The following is a 19,355-nucleotide window of genomic DNA, read 5'->3' as shown; positions in this document are numbered from 1 at the left end:
GATTCTGCAATTGGGAGCATAATTACTTCGAGCATGCTAGTTTCTGCCTTCAACTGCTGAGGAGTTTGCCACTGACATTTATAATTGCACAGGGAACATTAAAGTAGGCTCCCCTGAGCTGACTTAAGTTTGCAAAGTCATCCTTGATTTGACTGTTTTGAGAGTTATTATTCAACTGCTGCAGCTTTTTGATCAGGCCCCCTCTGGTCATGCCAGACATGAGTTTTGCATTGCCTTCTTAGGTCCTTGTAGTCTTCTATGGGCCCTTGTAGTAGTTTTTACGTTATTTTTTCAATGAAACATGACGTTTAATCACTAATCCATTCCTTCCAAATATTGCAACGGGTTGTTGGGCACGTCTTGGCGGCGTTGTTTACAACATCTTTAAATTGGTCCCAAACTGTCGGTTCCTCATTAGACAGGAGCGTGCATTACCACTACCCACCTCCACATTACAACCATCCCCACCATCAGAATTATATCCAGTATGAGCTGGAGAAGCTTTTGTTGAACTTCGAGCGTACTACTAAGAAATGGGGTAAACGTTCATCCCCACATAAAACAAAGCACCTGCATGGGTATTCTGTGTCATTGTATTCTCCCCTCCCTCCACTCCCCATGAGTGGTGAGGCAGTTTTGGACAGAGCAGAACAATTTTCCGTTCCTGGAAAGGGTGCTTATGACTAGCTCCAGTTTGGCAGCAGAGGTCATGCTCTGAATCGATTGAACATAATTATCTCAGCTGTGTAACACTGTAAATGCTGCATGGCCTGTCACTCCACATAAATCTCTGGGTCTTCTCAGCTAGATATCCCCTCCCTTCTCTACATTTTAGAAATGTGGATCCCTTTTAAAGGAACATCTACACTGGTTTTGCATATTCAAGTTGTCGACGATCCACCGTGGGTTTAATAAACTGGATTGTGTGAGCAGCTTAAATCCTTGAAAGATCGGGACAAATTCCCATCAATAAGATCCTAAGGCAGGTGGGGCAGCATTGGTTGGGTCATGTAGCCCAACTGGCCAGTCACTGCGTACCCAAACAACTTCTGTTTGACCAGATATAAGGGGCTAAACGCAATAGGAAAGAGTTTGACTGCTGTTAACAGAAGGATGTGGAGCTGCTTGGGCTTGCCAACAGCTTGTACCAGTGGTTTCAAGATCAGTCTCTGTCAAGGAGTTTTGTGAAGGATGTCCGCCTCCAGCAATAACGGAGGGCGGAAAAGTGATGCTCACTACAACGAGCGGAGTGCAGCACAAGTGGTAGATCTGCCAGTCATCCCTGTCACTCAACCTATGGCACCTTTATCTATCCTGTAACCTCCTGTCCACGAGCCTTTGACAGTCTACATGACCTCAATGTGCACTTAGCCTGGCATAAGCACTTTGTTGACGTCAGCAATTTTTTGTGGCGAATGGCTTTTATTATTATTGTGTGTATGTATCCAACCCTTCATGTGCCGTACTGGCCTTCTTAGGTGCTCGCTAGCAGAACTAATCCCAATAACCTGTCAAAAACTATATGGGAGATTTTTCTCGTTTGTATCTGTGTATGTTTGTGTGCATACCCTATGTGTGTGTTTTTTGCGAGCCATGCTGCACAACAAACTCAGCCACAGTAATCAATAGCACGTGATATCTACACTGGTTTTGGGTCCCCTCGGTTGAGTCTGCATTAAATGGGTGCCTGGTACAATAGGTAATCAGCAGAATCTATGAGACAAAGGTGGCCAGGTGTGGTACTGACCATTTCAACCCCCTTTGCAATGGCGGCCTTCAAAGGTGCTCAATAATAGCACTTGCCCCACCAGTCTGTGGAGCTACATGGGGGATGTTTGTGCTGGAGCTCGTGCTGTAGGCGTAGAAGACGCGCGGCCGTCGATCCTCTCTAGGGACCGCGCGTCTGCTGTGTGTAGCGTTGTTGCGCCTTGGGCGTAAACATCAATGGATGTCTATCTGCCAGGTGTCCATTTTTTTCTTAATTATTGTGGAGATGTGTGCTGTATGAGAGAAAAAGCAACTGAGCCCACGCCCTCACCCCCTCCCCCCATTATAGTATCTCTTCGTTCTATTTGATTGCTCAGCAAATCATACGTACAATTCATTATCATTTGTGAGGTGAGGAGGAAGGACGACAAACTAAACACAAAAATCACTTATAAAGAAATTCGTTTTCAATCAAGTGCATCACCCCAGTGGCTTCCTAATATCAGAGGGAAGATAATTTCAGACAGCAGCAGAAGCGCATCTGAAAGCACGCGATGCAAACAACTGCAGGCCACTGCTGCCAAAGAACACTATTCGATCAATCCGTCTCCGCTCGTTACATGAACATTTGCTAATTTTGTAAAAAAAAATGGTTAAAAATCGAATTGCTTATTATAGTGCATTCACGTAGAAAGAACGCTGGTTAAGTAAGACCGGCCTGTATATGTGTAGTGACATAAGAAGGGAGGGACTGCTGGGGGCTCTGGGTCCCTGGGAGGGTCAGACGCTTAAGCCTCTTGGCGTCAGGCGTTGGGTTCCCAGGCGCTTAATCCCCTTGGCGCCGCCAAAGGGGGGGGCTGTGTGTGCTCTGTGGGAGATCTGGGGGCGCACACGGCCCCACCCCTCGTTGGGGACTAGTTATAAAAGCGGAGCTCCCTGGACGATCAGGGCCAGTCGTAGCTCAAGACCCAAGACCCAAGACCAGCCATCGGAGGACCCTGGGACGCTGTGAGAGCCAGTGGTGGGACTCTGGAACTCCCGACTCTACGACCTTGTGAGGGCGAGTTCCAGAGCGTAGCCAGAGTAGAGTATCTAGGCTGTGTACCTAGGCTGTGTACCTAGGCTGTAACAGAGTATCAGGACTGTTGGAGAGTTGGACTGTTGGAGTGTTGTATTGTAATAAAGAAGTTACCTCTACAAGTGTCTCCGGAACCCGTTACATTTGGTGTCAGAAGTGGAGTCGGTCGGTACAGCTATATGCTGCGATGCGAGTCTTGGAGAGAGATTGGGTCTCAGCTCGGTCGGTACAGCTATATGCTGCGATGCGAGTCTTGGAGAGAGACTGGGTTGTCTCAGCTCGGTGGGTACAGCTATATGCTGCGATGCGAGTCTTGGAGATAGATTGGGTTGAAGCCTCCCGATATGGCCGACGTGCGCGGTTTTAAGATGGAGACGCCACGTTGGAAAGGCGGGGGGTGCTAATGGTTGACATGTAATGTCGGTGGTGGTTCTCATTGAGGGCTGCTGGGACGCAAGCACGGGATGCCTTGGGGATGCGGTTCACGCGTGTGGCCACCATTTATGGACAGGAGCAGGCAGATTTGTTTTGTTTGTGTCATGTAAATTTGATATATATATTTTAAAATGTAGATAATGGAGCAGCCCTGAAGTGCGACTTCTTTGCCCAGTACATGGGTCGACCCTGAAGTACGACTTCTCGACCCGGGACGTAGACAGACGTCCGGATTAGTGTGTGTAGAGGGATGCTCGACATGTTGGTCTTCGCCTTCTCTCCACCTGACGGATGGTAAGCTGGCAGGGTGGTGTGGAACCCTGCCATCCATGCGGTGGTTGTGCATCCAACGCGTCGGAATCTGTATTTTTGTTGTTGTTAATTCCCCGTTTTCTATGCGGATCCCGAGGAGGGCTAGGTGTGCCGCGGGTCATTTGTTCACGTGTCATTGCTTCACCTTTTTGTTGATTGATGCTTGTATATAGTGTAGAGTTGTACAGGTTGGTTATGGTATTTATGGTTGCTTTCTTGTTCTCTTTTCTTTTCCTGTTGAGGCTCGCGTATTTTTTTTCTCTCTCTCCCTTTCGTTAATTTAAACTTTTTAATTATTGACAGCCGGGATGGCTGGAGGCTACATAGAGGGGGGTAATGTAGTGACATAAGAAGGGAGGGGCTGCTGGGGGCTCTGGGTCCCTGGGAGGGTCAGACGCTTAAGCCTCTTGGCATCAGGCGTTGGGTTCCCAGGCGCTTAATCCCCTTGGCGCCGCCAAAGGGGGGGGGGGGCTGTGTGTGCTCTGTGGGAGATATGGGGGCGCACACGGCCCCACCCCTCGTTGGGGACTAGTTATAAAAGCGGAGCTCCCTGGACGATCAGGGCCAGTCGTAGCTCAAGACCCAAGACCCAAGACCAGCCATCGGAGGACCCTGGGACGCTGTGAGAGCCAGTGGTGGGACTCTGGAACTCCCGACTCTACGACCTTGTGAGGGCGAGTTCCAGAGCGTAGCCAGAGTAGAGTATCTAGGCTGTGTACCTAGGCTGTGTACCTAGGCTGTAACAGAGTATCAGGACTGTTGGAGAGTTGGACTGTTGGAGTGTTGTATTGTAATAAAGAAGTTACCTCTACACGTGTCTCCGAAACCCATTACATATGTATAGTATAGACATTTAGTTTGCAGCATTGCAATACACAGCTCAATACACAAAGTTAAATATCCAAATATCTCAAACTAAAGAATGGGTCACTTGGGTTTACAAACATGATGTCCAAAACTCGTTATAGTCTCATGCTCTGCGTGCTGTTGTAAATGCACGTGGTGCATGCTCACTGACCAGATGCTTATTCTTAGGTTTTTTCGGTAAAGTCACGTAAATTTTTTTAAATAAAAGTAAAATAAAATAAAAATAAAATTTAAATTACGACGTTTCGGAGGCAACACAAGCTTCCGTCTTCAGGTGGAACCATCACAGCACGCTTGCTGTATCAAGTAAATGAGAAATTCCAAGAGATACTACCCCGTATATATACTGGTTGAGGGGGGGATGAGCCAGGACAGGCCCCCTTTTTATTATTATGGTAAGGTTGGTGCGGCTTGAAACTACGGCTAGTCGACATAACAAAGGACTGAGCCTTTGTTATGTAGACTGGCTGAGAGGGGGGGGGGGGGTGCCAGAGTTGTTTAAGTGCAATTGCTGCTAATGGGACAGAGCCTCTGCCATGTAGATGGTAAAAGCAAAAAAGCAGGTCAGGAAGAAACAGCTTACTGCTATGTTGCTTGGTGGGTAAAACTTATAGCAGGAAACCAGCGTGTGAAAAAAGAAGCTCTTCTTCTTCCTAGCGTTGTTCCTGCTGTGGCGCAGGGTCCGCTTTTCGGCATTGTCTTCTCCATTTGGCTCGGTCCAGGGCATCTTCAGGGGATGCGTTGACCGTCTTTATGTCTTCCTTTATTCGATCCATCCATCGCTTCTTCGGACGTCCGCGTGGACGGCGGCCCTCTGGCTCAATACGCATGGCAGTCTTGGCCACTGATGACTCTTCACTTCGCATCACATGGCCATACCACCGAAGCCTTGCCTCAAGCATCTTGTCCGCAATGGGGGCCACACCAAGTCGCTTCCGAACGTCTTCATTCATGACACGATCCCATCGAGTGAGTCCGAGGCTCCATCTGAGCATCCTCATCTCCATGGTGTGGAGAGCTTGTTCGTGTACAGTTGTGGCTGGCCAGCACTCGGATCCATAGAGTGCCACCGGTCGGACGATGGTCTTGTAAATTTTTCCCTTCAGCCTATCCGGCATTTTCCGATCACAGAGGACTCCGGTGACTTGCCTCCACTTCATCCATGCCGCATTGACTCGTGACCTCACATCAGTCGTGATGCTACCATCTGAGCTGATGGTGGAGCCCAGGTACTTAAAGTCCGTCACTTTCTTCAGATCTTCTCCGTCAATGCTGATGGTGCCGTCGGTTTGGGGGACACACTCCATATACTCCGTCTTTTTGATGTTGAACCTCATCCCGTTTTCGTCCAAACGTTCCTTCCACAGGCGCGTTTGTCTTTCCACTTCTCCTCTCTCTTCATCTGAGAGGAGGATGTCATCCGCGTAGAGAATTGACCATGGCAGGGGCGTGTGCAGGTCGGCAATGATCGTGTCCATGCACAGGATAAACAGGAGTGGTGACAGGGCCGATCCTTGGTGCACTCCAACGCTGATGAGAAATGGCGGTGATATGCCCACTGCACACTTGACTGCACTGGTGACGTTCTTGTATAGGAGTTGCACCCAATGCACGTAGGTTTCAGGGACTCCATGGGATCGAAGCGAGTGCCAGATGAGGTCGTGGGGGACCCTGTCAAATGCCTTTTCAAGGTCGAGGAACGACACGTGCACAGCTTTGTTCTTCTCTCTGTGCCTCTCCAGCAGTAGCCTCGCCGCGAATATGGCGTCCGTAGTGCCACATCCTTTGACGAAGCCGCATTGGTTGGGTGATAGGGTGATGATGTTTCTAATCCTCGTGTCCAAAACTCGCTCAAAGATCTTCATTGCATGACACAGGAGCCGGATTGGCCTGTAATTCGAGCATTCTGCCACGTCCCCTTTACCCTTCCAAATTGGAACCGTCGTGCTGGTCGACCAGGCTTCTGGGACCTCACCGGTGCTCGTGATGGTGCTGAAGAGCTGGGTAAGGAGGGCAGCACCCTGCCTGCCAATGATCTTCCAGGCCTCAGCAGGGTTATCGTCCGGGCCAGTCGCTTTCCCATTCTTCATTCTCTTGATAGCTTGTTCCACTTCGGTGATGGTGATAGGTGAAACCGGACCGAGGACGTGTTCAGCGCTAATAATAGGTGGGTGGGGAAATTCCTGGTTGCAGATTCCAGAGAAGTAGTCGCTCCAGCGTTGAAGGATGGCGGGCGGGTCTCTGAGAGCGCTGTGATTCTCATCATTTATGCATTTGACCTGACCAATATCCTGAGTCGAACGATGGCGCGCCTCTGCCAGTCGATAGATCTTATTGGCACCTTCTGGGGTGTCCAGTTCGACATACAGTTGGTCGTATTGAGCTAATTTCACCGCTGCTACTACTCGCTTCGCTGCCGATTTGCAGTTTCTGTATTGTTGGTAATCCAGATCTGCGAGCGTTTGGTGCCACTTCTTGAAAGCTAGCTTCTTCTCTTTCACTGCTAGCTGAACTTCTTCGTTCCACCACCATATTTGCTTGTCAATGAAGTGTTTTCCCGGCTTAGTTAGCCCCAGTTCTTCCGTTGCTGCTGTGCACAGTTGGCCGGCGAGATCTTCCCAAATCGCATTCGCTGGTCGGTTGGTGTTCACGTCAATCTGATTGAGGGCAAAGCTAAACATGGTAAAAAAACTGGCTGTCTAACAGTAAACTGTACAGTAACTCAAGAATAGTTGTCTGTCAAATAAGATGGTCCAAATATGTGTAGTTAAATCTTTTTTGCATGGTTAATCACATCTTTCCAATGATTACTCAGTTTGTACCCATCATCACGGTTGAAATTATGTCTGTGTTTGTATATTTGTATGGCTTCGTGTACAAACCTTTGATGGTAGCCAGGAGGTTTGCAGAGCACCTTGGTCTCGAAAAAGACAATTTCATGAGAGCCCACAGAGTTGTAGCAATGATCGGCAATGGCCGAAGAATCAGTTCTGCCGTGTTTCAGATCTGACTTGTGCTCGCGGACACGATCAGAGACATGACGTTTCGTTTCTCCAATGTAGCTATCACCACAACTGCAACTCAGTTTGTAGACTCCAGGGTACTGTAAGTCAGGAACGACATCCTTCACAGATGGAATCAGATCACGGATTTTATGCACTGTACTGAATCGGACTTGGATCTTATGTTTGTTTAGAATTTTGGAGATCTTTTTGGTCACGCCTGCTATGTATGGCAACATGATAGTTTTGATCGGAGTTTCATGTGGCTGTTTCTGTATGGTGGGAGAAACAGCTTGGCGGATGGTGCGGTCAGAGTATCCGTTCATCCTGAGGGTCCGATGTACATGTCTTAATTCACTGGCCAGGTGGTGTTGGTCAGAAATGACATGAGCTCTGTGGTATAGCGTTTTGATGAGAGAATTCTTTTGAGATGGGTGGTGGTGGGAATCAGGTTTCAAGTAGGAATCTGTGTGGGTGGCTTTCCTGGAGACAGAATGTCCCAAGGATCCGTCAGGTCTCCTCTCAAACAGAATATCTAAGAATGGTAGTTTACCATCTTTCTCCACTTCCATGGTGAATCTGATGGATGGGTGTCTGGAATTGCCTCCGAAACGTCGTGATTTTTATTTTATTTTACTTTTATTAATTAAAGAAAATTTTTTACCTACGTGACTTTACCGAAAAAAACCTAAGAATATGAATCCTTGCAGTCACGAAAGCTTAAAATCTAGAATGACCAGATGCTTTTATGGATAAGCTTAATTATTATTTATACTAATTTTAAATGTTAAATTAAGGATTTGTTTCATACATTTCTTATGTAAAACAACTATAGGGAGGCGTTCATCCATCGGTAGGGAGACAATGGCTGCTGATGATTTAACGTGCCACTCATTTTGAAGGACTCTTAAGAGACAGTGCAGGTGGAGATTAAAATGCATAGGAAGGAGGCTGCACAGGCGCCTGGACCACTGCTGTCCTGGATAAGTGATTTATTTAACAAAATGAACATCACAGTAACTTTGACGCTGCCTCATGCCTGTACTTTAAATTTTGGCTTCCCCACACAACTACACTGTACCTCTACAAAGATCATGTTCACTAATTTCCGTGAAGCGTATGTGACGTCATACCACAACTAGACAACCTCAGAGCACCCTCTACCCATACATTGAGAGCATCTGCGAAACCTGTGGTGTTTTGAATTAAGTTTACATTTTACTTTTTTTGTTGTAGTGTTGTGTTCATGTAAATGTTCATATGCTTGCACTGAAGAGTGTTTTGAGATGTCTAAGGTGTTTCGATGCTCTTTAATGTATTTGCATATATTCCAATAACAAATTTTAAGCTTACATTACAATTTAAATAGCTCAATGTATTCACAATCAAATACCTAAAGTCACAATTGTACCTCACCGAGACCTTTCAGATTTTAGTAGCAGCATTTTATTATAATAATTAGTTTGCCCGTACCTGGCTAAAATTACACGACTATGCTTACAGGTCACACGTGGTTTGTTTTCATTTTCTTCAGGTGACTCGATGCATTTGTCATGATGGCATCAACAGTTTCTGCATACGAGATCATTAGAACTAACAAAGTGAAACTCCTGCAATGTCTCCAAGTACAGTCATCAGAAGTGCTTGACCATTCACAACAATCAGGGATAGTCCTGAAGAATGAATACGCGACCCTCAAAAGCGAGAATGACCCCATTGCACGAACACGGCACCTGGTTGACCTGGTGCTCGACAAGGGAGAAGATGTCTGCATGAGATTCATTGAAGACGTGCTGGTGCCGCTGAGATCCGAGATCCCTCTCTTGGATCAGTGGATATCACAGCATGAGCAGCAGCTCAACTTGATGGATGTCGATCTGAGCAGAACTGCGGGTGAAGCCATCCCTGGAGCAGCTTCTCGTGAGTGATGCTAAACTTCACATAGCCATTCGCATTTCTCTGGGCAAGTTTAGGTAAAGGGGAGGAAAGGATGGATGGATAATGAAAATGTGTGTAAATATAAAAACCTTACATCCACACTGGACCCCAACATTGATTAATTCATCATATCCCACACCTCCTTTTCCTTGGAAAATACTTAAACATGGTGATTTTCTCCCGCCTCTTCAGACACAGACGTAGTATTTAAGCTGGAAGAATATAATGAGCTATGAAGCTCTCTTTCAAGTGTCAAGCCCAAGATGGTTGGCCATGGCAGCAAACCCATCAGCTGCCATGGTCTCCATGACTTCGTACATTCTGGATTCCACCAAGGCCATGTTGTTGAAACTGTTCCCCTTTGCAGGGTGAATGACCACCTCTCTTAAATTATGGAAGCTGCTCTAGTTCTTGACTTTTGGGCTGCTTTGGATACCACACACCACTCCATCCTCTTGAATCGGCATGGCTACGCAGGCATCTCTCACATACTTCCCTACTGCTTCACCCTCTAAAAGTGAGCCCTATTTTTCCAAGCAAGGACTGCCTTCCGTTCAGAAGCCCCAATTCTATGGTGTTCCACATGGCTCCGTCCTTGGCTATCTGCTCTTCTCAGCGCAATGTCTCCTCCTTTGTGGAGATTTTTTTATTCCTATTTTTTTATATTGACTAGCTTTCACTGCTATTTCTAATGACATCCAGCCTTTTATTGCCATTGACTCATGAAACGGAACCTACTCTCTCCTCTTAACTCTTGAAAAAATATTATACTCCTGTAATAACACACTTCGACGACAATCTGGCTGTGTCTTATTTATTTATTTCTCGCGGCTGGACAGCTCCGCGTTCTCCCACGCTATCACCGTCGCTCCGCGTTGCGCGGCGTGAGTTGTTATCATCCGTGCACGCTCGCTCACTCTTTCCGCTCCCGAACACCGCTGGCAGACGGCGCGCAGGGAGACCACCTCAGGACCACCACGTGGCCGATGGCATGCCGGAGGCGTGAGACGTGGTCGCGCTTCCAGACTTCCCACACTGACCTCGAGTCCCTTCCGGCTTCCCCTTATAACCCCCCTCTGCGTCACCAAGCCCCGCGTCTAGCCACGCCCCCTTACGAACCTTCTAGATAGTACCCCACTAGCACCCTCGGGCTCCGCCCTTGAACTCTGGCCCAGATAATCTCTTTCACCCAATTGTCTTAGAGGCTAAAGCGGCGAAGCCTATCCCACCGATCGGCGACCGTCAGTGTGCGCTCGCATTACACTCCTACTGATACTCCTGCATGCTGTTATGGAGTGACTCAAGCAGCCAGCTATGGCTGCAAAGTTTGGTAGTACATGTTATGTATATCGTTTATTGTAAAATTTAAATCAGTTCCTACGATCACTGTTACATTGCTTTTATAGCTTTATTTTGGTGATTTCGAAAACGTTTTGGGTTAGCCATATTTGTTTTTTTGTAGTACAGAGTTAGACTGATAACTTTAATCTTAATTGTCTTATGGTTGTTATTGTTTGACTTGCATCCCACTCGGATTTTTGCACACAGCATTTGCATACGGTGCTTTTTCTGGAAGACTTTGCTTTTTTTTCCTGGATTTTTCTGATTGCGCGTAGTCACTTTAAGATGTTTCTTGTTCCTGTTTTTGTTTGTTGCGGTTGCACCCGATTCAAGAGCTGAATGGCTCACAGGGCTATACCAAATAAATGAAACAGAAATTGGATTGGTTATAATTCACTCCAGATTAAACGTCAAATTTGTAGCCCTCGTCATTTGGAAAAAAAGTCCACAGGAGATAATGACGCCGAATATATGATTCCCAAGAGATTAAAATAACATCAGATACAGAGGGAACACGCTGCTCATGGTCACCATTGCCCAAGTGGTGAGCCACTGGGTTCAATGTTTCCTTGGAAAGCTTATGGAAGTTGTTGAGCAAATTTGTCATTGGGAATCGACACTCTCCACATTTGTAGTGGCTGCCACAGTGTTTGCTGATGATGCAGTAGCCAGATTAGTTGAAGTTCAAGTGAACCTATGATGCATCACGTGGGAAGCTACGAGTTCTGTAATTCATGTGGCTGTTGTTGTGGAGGTGAAAGCACTTCATCTTCTCTGCTGCTAGGACCGTGCCTGGTGTACTGGACTCCACCAGTGTAGTCTCCTTGCTACGTGATGAAGGCCAGCTTGAGATGGGAGAGGAAACACAGCCCCAATACCAGTAAAATATAAAAAGTAAAATTCAACATCCGAAACAACAAAAATCAAAAATTGTAGGACAAGGCAGCAGTGAATTTTACACACAGATTGATAGAATTAGGTTGTGATGATGTTGATGTCCATCGTAATGCTAAATGTGGTGGTACTATCTTTTTCACATGCAAAACACACAAGACAAGTGGTGGGAACATTTTTGTTATGATATTTAAAAAATGTTTTTACAAAGGTAGTGTTAAGAAAAATTGCATATGTAGAATACACATGGGGAAAACTTCCACACAATAATTCATGATGTACATGATGGTGATGCATTATCCATGGTGAACGAATTCGCTACGCTTTTTTTTATATTGTTTATTTTAAACATATTTGACTGCTATAGGAATGTTTTTTTTATTGTAAGTGAAACTAATTTGCGCGTTAAATTATGTGTTTCATTTAGATAACCCTGGTGATGATTACAGAGAATTCTTGCTGAAGCTGACGTCATTAACACGAGACTACAACGCACGACCTGGAGAACCTGCAGTGTTTTTGCTGGAGAGGATGGTGAAGCCAATTCTGGTTCCCTACTACCGCCAGCAAGAAACCAAGGAGCACGAGTTACTAGCGAGAGGCAAGCAGCACAAGGAGCTGATGAAGCGAGCACAGAGAGAAGGGATGACTTACAATAATCTCTTTGATCCCATTGGAAAAAAAACACACCCCCGACTCGTTATTGTAGTGGGGACTCCAGGCAGCGGTAAAACCATGTTGAGCAAAATCATTGTGCACAGCCTGCTGGCAAGTGAGAGAGTATTTGCACAACGCTTTGAGCACATTGTGCTCATGACGTTCAGGGAGATAAATAACATTGTAGAAGTGTCACTGGCAGAGCTGTTTTCTATGCTGCACTCATGTTTGGGAAATAAAGCGGATGAGGTTTTTGCAAACCAAGAGAGAACCCTTTTTGTTATGGATGGGTTGGACGAGTTTGGAAAGCGCCTTGACTATGCCAATGCGTGCACTGATCCACGTAAGACGGCAATAGTAGAAGGCATCATTGCTGCCCTAGTGAATGGAAAACTCTTGCCCAAGGCCTCGGTCTTGATAACGACCAGACCCATTGCCATGGAGCAACTGAGTGGAGTGAATGTTGATCGAGCTGTTGAAATTACTGGGTTTTCCAATGAAGATAAAAATTAATTTTTACGCAATTTTTACCAAGATAGGAGTCTAGCAGAAAGGGCACTCAAGCTCCTGCATGAAAATGAAACGGTGAATACATTGTCCCAGAACCCTTCATTCTGCCATATAGCAGCCATTACACTGAAGGAACATTTACAAAAGTCTGATCATTCTGAGATTATCCTCAAATCAATGACCGACCTCTTCACACAATACGTGTTTGGGCTCATAATACACCATGGACGTGGCAGCCGCGGAGCCAAGGAAATAGTATCATCTATTGCCAATATGGCTCTGAAGGGGGTTCAGCAAAACATACAGATGTTCAGCCAAAAATATCTTGAAGAGTGTGGTGTTAGTTCTTCTGAACTCGGAAGTACATTCATCAACAAAGTGTTCACATGCGAGGGCATTAAACAAGGGAGTTGTTATTCATTTTCACACTTGACAATGCAGGAATTCTTTGCAGCAATAGCCGTGCATCTGTCACATTCAACACGGCCAGTGAGTGATGTCATCAAGGCTATTGAGGAGAGCAAAGATGGGAGATTTGATGTGTTTCAGAGGTTTTTTTGTGGACTAGCATCAAGCACTCCATGGAAGTTCTTTGAGGGTATCTTGGATCCTCCATCTGCAGATTCTCAAAAGGAAATAATCGAGTGGCTCAATCGCAGCATAGAGACTCAGAAGCTTGACAAACACAGGCTCATCAGTCTCCTGCACTGTGTGCACGAGCTGCACGACCGCAAGTCCCTGAGTGATGCCACTCGGTCCATGACTAGGATAGACCTGTTAGGCACAATGCTGTCCCTGCCAGACTGCGCTGCCCTCTCCTGGATCCTGCTGCATCGAGAGGAACCTGTAGAGACGCTCAACCTGTCCGGCTGTGGCATCGGCACCGAGGAAATGAAGAGGCTTCAGCCTGGACTGCACAGATGTCAAGAGCTACTGTAAGACTAGCACACCTCGCATTCACTACTTCACAAATTGTGTGTGCATATGTGTGTGTGATATCAACTCATCTTCAAATGAGTAGCAGGTGCAGTGTGTAAAACTTCGCTACTCGGGAGACAAAGGTGGCCGGGCGTGATGCTGGCCACCCACCCCATCATATGCCATGTCGGCCTTCATAGGTGCTCCCTAATAGTACTTTCTCCAGCAGTCTGTTAAGGCTATATGGCAGATCTTTGTCGATAAGATTCCTCACTTAGTAACTGGACACAGAGTACAATGTAACCCCAGACTCACGTAAACACTCGGTCTTGCGTAGCCAACGAATGAATACAACTTTTGACAAAATTCTTCCCCTTGCCACTGCCATCATTGTCCTCAATCCTCACTTCACTCCTCTCCCCTAACTCCACGCTCACCCCTCCCCTTATGCCTCCCACTAACCCCCTAACCTGCTCCTACCTTCACTTTTACCATAACATCATCTCTCCCTTGCCCATCCCTTCACTCTTCTCCCCCCATACTTATGCCCACTCATCCATTGAGGGATAATGTTTGGTGAGTGCGTGCCTGCTTGAGTTGGTGGGTGGATCGATGAGTATGTGGAGTTATGTGAGGATGTGAGTGAGTTGGTGGTTCAGTGGTGTGTGAGTGGGTTGGTGAATTAGTGTGTGCGTGTTGGTGAATGAGTGAATTAGTGCGAGTGGGTGAGTAAATGTGTAATAAAGGTCGTTGAGGCGACTTCTGGAATCCGTCTTTTATTCAGCTTGTGTTACAGCTTTCCTTCACACTGCTGACAGGCAGCGTGAGAGGGATAGATAGAGAGAGACGCACCGCCACGTGGCAACCCGGAGCCCCGCTCCCGTGTGGCCTCCTTCCTTTGTTCGTTCCCGTTCTGACCACGTGTCGTTCGTCTCCACCCCTATTTAATACCTGGGTCACGTGGTACGTTTCCACCAATCCTGGTTAGCCTCCATGGAATATTCCAGGCTCCCTCGTAAGCTCCCGGGACCACGCCCCTGACTCATCTCCCCATTGGCTGTGGCCAAAGTCAGCAGAACCAATCCTCTACTTACAGCTGTCACCTTTCCATTACGTCAGGGCCACGCCCCTAGGCTTCCCCCCATTGGCTATAGACCAGGACCGGCAGAGCCAATCATCATGACGAGTTGTGATATGTCAGTGAGCCGGATATATCCTCACATTACAAATGTATAGTGAGTGGGTGGGTCCACAGTGAATGCTGCACTCGCTGTACATTAAAGTACAAAAGGAAGAAAAGTTATGCATATGCATGGCTGCTGTAACGCTTTCCATCATCTTCAGCAACATTTAATTAGCGATAATGATAGGCCTCACATTAGGTGCAGAAAATGAGGTGACCGTAGACCCGACTGAGAAAATGGAGCCCTGATAGCGGCTCTGCAGTGGAGAGTGAGGTTAACGGTGTGATCCACGTGGCCGATTCAAGCCCCTGGTTCACAGTGGATCATGGTCGGTGATGGTGCCCCCCACTGCAGAGACAGCTGATACGTAATGGGTGTTAATCTTAGTTGTAAAGCATTAAAGAGACAAAGATCCCCCAAGTAGCCCATACAAACTGTTGAGGAAAGTGAAGCCCGTAACAGAGAACAAGCACACACTACTACACTGCACTTTAGAGCACAAAGACAATCTCCCCGTGGAGCCTGCATACACTATTGAGGCAAGTGCTGAGCACACTTCCCTGACTAGCACCGTCCTTGGCTGTCTTTCTATCCCCATTGCTGATGTTTACACACCATACCAGGGTACTCATTTAAGGCTCAGTCACCTTAGGGGAGTTCCAGGACCAGATTTTATATCACTCACTGCTGATGCTGTTACCAGATATTGAACCCAGGTCACTTAGTAATGGAATGTGCCAACGACTTTCCCACCATTTCCATAAACGCATAAAATATGCAATGAAAGACACTCGTATATACACACAGACATGTACACACACAAACGTACACATAGTGTACATATAAACTTACACACTCCTACATATGTACAAGTACAGCCTTTGGTCACTCCACTGCTGGATAAGGCACTCCGACACCATGCAGGTCTTGGGGGTTATTTGACCATATGTAGTAGCGTTCACGACTCTTGGACACCGGAGTTGGAGGCACACGGGTTTATTTAACACAGCACATTCGTGGCATACAGCACTGGAGGGGGTATCGGCCCCCTCACCCGACTAGCTGAGGATACACGTCCTAGCTACTCCTAGCCTGCCTCCTAGTCCTCCACTAACGGGCTAGGGGAGGCTATCTGGCCCGACACTGGTAAGTCGGGCCCGGTACCCGGAGTCCCAGACCAGCTCTTACAAGAGCACCGGCTCTGGCTCTCGGGACCACGCCGCTGGCTCGGTCCCGTTCGGCCCTGATAAGGACGGCGAACCAGGGGAGTCCAGGGCTCTATCTAAGACGTCTTCAGTCTTCTCTGGTTAGCTTTAACATAACTCCCGAGCCCTTTGATACATCCCCTTTTATACCCAACCCCTCGCTGAGGGGTGGGGCCCCGGGGGATCATAACGTCCGAATCAGCCCCCCCAGGGTGCCTGGCGCGGACGTCGTAGAGGGCACCTCCCCGTGCACTCACGTAGCCCCGCCCACTGTGTTTGTTTGCCATAAGCTGCCATGCATAACGGGCTCTCTCTCTAACACCCCTACATCCCCCCCCCCCCCCCCCCCGCATAGCTCGCAGCCGTCCCGGCTGCCAACATACAAAAAAAATGACAATAAAAGTGCATTTACCCCCTGACCGCGCGTGTGCCTCACTTTTTTCAACAATAACAAGAACAACAACAAGAACACAACAAACCGCAACAACAAGAAGAGAAACCAACCCGACGCACCCCCCCTGAATAAATACGAATTCCGTAAAAAAAACAGCCTATATACAATTTGCAGGGAACCCACCACACACACAACACATGGTGAACCCAACATATGTACATCCAATGAGCAGGGAACACACCACACACACAACACATGGTGAACCCAACATATGTACATCCAATGAGCAGGGAACACACCACTCACACAACACACAATGAACACAACCTATGTACACATCTTCCGGCCTCACAACAGTCTGCGCATTTTAGCGCGCGTCCTTGCAGCGGGCCCCTCACACGGGGTAACCCCGGGTGGCGGACCGTCAGGTGGCGACTGTCCGTCTCGGAGTGAGTCCTCCTCCGACGCCGCGCGACCCTTGGCATCCCCAGGAGGGGTGACCGGGCGTGAGCCCGTCACTCCTGATGCACCTGGAGGTGGCACGGCCGGCAAGGCATTAGGTGAGAGCGACGGAGACGGAGCCAGTGAGTCGGTCGACCCCCCACATGTTTGGCCACGCGTGTGTGAAGTGGGGTTGTGTACCGCAACGAAGGGTTTTAATCTAGAGGGGTGCACGAACCACCGCCGCTTCCCCCATTTGATGCGCACGCACTGTGGTCGCAAAACCTCGACCACTTCCACAGGGCCCCGCCACGGCCGCACCAGCTTAGAGGAGGTTGCCAGTGGCACCTGGGGACAGTGCAGCCATGCCTTGTCCCCCGGCTTCCACTGCAGCATGTGCGCCCGACCCAGTCTGAGGCGCTCATTCGCTTTCTGACGGAGGTCAGAGTTTTGCATTGCAGCATCCCGTGCCTCTGTTAATTTGGCCAGATTAAATTTTACATGGTCAGCCAATTTAGTTTTTCCCTGCGGCTCGGGGATCTGCAGTTGGGCACGAACAGGCGTGTCGGGTTCGCGGCCGTACATGAGGTAAAAGGGGGAAAATCCCGTAGCTGCATGGGGTGCCATCCGGTACGCCGCCAAGACCCCTTGAATTTGCAGGTCCCAATCGGTCTGTGAGTCCGAAACCTGCTGTGACAACATTGACGTGATGGTGCGATGCAGACGCTCGACCATCCCGTCAGTTTGCGGGTGATAAGGGGAGGTACGAATTTTCTTCGTGCCCAGGAGCTCACAGACTTGTTTGAGTAGTTTACCGGAAAAATTTCTGCCCTGGTCGGTTAGCAGCCGCTCCGGAGCACCTTTGTCCAGGACGTATCCCTGAACAAAGGCCTCCACGATGGCTGCTGCCGACTGGTTGGCAAGGGGCCAGGCCATAGGCCAGCGTGTAAAATACTCCACACCAGTCAACAAATATCTATTGCCCCTGGGGGTGGCGGGGAATGGACCCAAAATATCCAGCGCGACAAGCTCGTTTATTCTGGACACTTTTATCGATTGCAAGGGTGGGTTAGACTCCCGTGCCGGCGGTTTTCGTTGCGCACACCGAGGGCATGATCCCAATAAATCCCCAACATCCCTCGTCATGCCAGGCCAAAAAAAATCAAGTTGTAGCAAGGCGAGAGTCTTTTGGGTCCCCAAGTGTAGAAGGCGCTCATGAGCGGCCCACACCACCTTGCCCCGCAACCCAGAAGGGACCACCAGCCGATGTCGATGGGATTTCCCGTCCCAATGCATCAGCAGACCTTGCACCATTTCCCATGCATCAGAATCACCCCTCCCCCGCCCAGCACCGCCGACGCGACGACGCCACCCGAGGAGGGAGGTATCCTCCATCTGGAGGCGCCCCCATTCAGTGACGGGCAACCCCAACAGGGAATCTCTTCCCTGTTGTTCGATCGAATTAGTAATCAATGTTTCGTCGTCGGCGGCGGCCGCCAAGACCGGAACCGATACGTCTCCTGGAGGCCTGCAACGTCCAGACCCCAGGAGGCATGCACATTCGGAGGTGGTTGGCATGCGCGACAGAGCGTCCGCATTGGTGTGGCGAACGCCCTTACGGTAGGTGGTTTCAAAATCAAAGTCCTGGAGAATCTCCAACTATCGAGACAATTGTCCCGATGGTTGTTGAACTCGCAGGGCATACTGTAGTGCCGCATGATCTGTGCGGACGGTGAAATGCCGACCGTACAGATATGGGCGATACTGTTGGATGAAATAGACAATTGCCAACAGTTCCCGACGGGTGACACAATATCTTTGCTCCGCAGGAGACAACACCCGACTACCGTACGCGACCACCCGTTCCACGCCGTCAACACCTGGGAAAGCACACCCCCAATACCCGTGTTGCTCGCATCGGTGTCGAGCAAAAAGGGCTTAGAAAAATCGGGGTAAACCAAGGGAGGAGCTTTTACCAGGGCGTCCCGAAGGGAGCAGAAAGCAGCCTCCTCCTCTTGACCCCAGTGGAACCGAACCCCTTTTGATGTTAAAGCGTGCAGGGGTTTGGCAATCGTCGCAAAATCAGCGACGAACCGTCGGTAATACGACGCGAAGCCAATGAAACTCCTGACCTCTCCCACCGAGGTGGGAGTCGGCCAGGAGCTGACACACTGCGTTTTGGCGGGATCGGTAGCAATACCTGAGCGCCCCACGATGTGCCCCAAATAACGCACCGAATCGCGTAACAAATGACATTTTTGGGGCTTGAATTTCAAATTAGCAGCCCGCATCTTTAGGAAAACCGCCTGCAACCTCTGGAGATGTTTGTCAAAAGTTTTACTAAAGACGATAACGTCATCCAAATAAATGAGGCACGACTCCCATTGCAATCCAGCCAAAACCAATTCCATCAAACGCTGGAAAGTTGCCGGCGCTGAGTGTAAGCCCATCGGCAACCGGTTGAATTGGAAC

The 19,355-nt window shown here is 48.4% G+C and overlaps 1 protein-coding gene and 1 pseudogene across 1 annotated transcript in view; one reads left to right on the top strand and one right to left on the bottom strand.

Annotated features, from left to right (window-relative positions):
• The window catches only part of LOC133362981 (uncharacterized), a 439,193-nt gene that overhangs the window by 72,600 nt on the left and 347,238 nt on the right, over window positions 1-19,355 (bottom strand). The window lies entirely within an intron of this gene.
• Window positions 8,738-19,355, top strand: part of LOC133362985 (NACHT, LRR and PYD domains-containing protein 3-like) — a 38,475-nt pseudogene continuing 27,857 nt past the window's right edge.

This window comes from Lethenteron reissneri, unplaced genomic scaffold (genome assembly GCF_015708825.2).
Source record: "Lethenteron reissneri isolate LAM-NWPU_2019-01 unplaced genomic scaffold, ASM1570882v1 scaffold_1639, whole genome shotgun sequence".
In the NCBI taxonomy this organism is placed as follows: domain Eukaryota; kingdom Metazoa; phylum Chordata; class Hyperoartia; order Petromyzontiformes; family Petromyzontidae; genus Lethenteron; species Lethenteron reissneri.
Note: the sequence above shows the minus strand (reverse complement) of the source record. Positions and strands in the feature narration are given on the sequence as shown.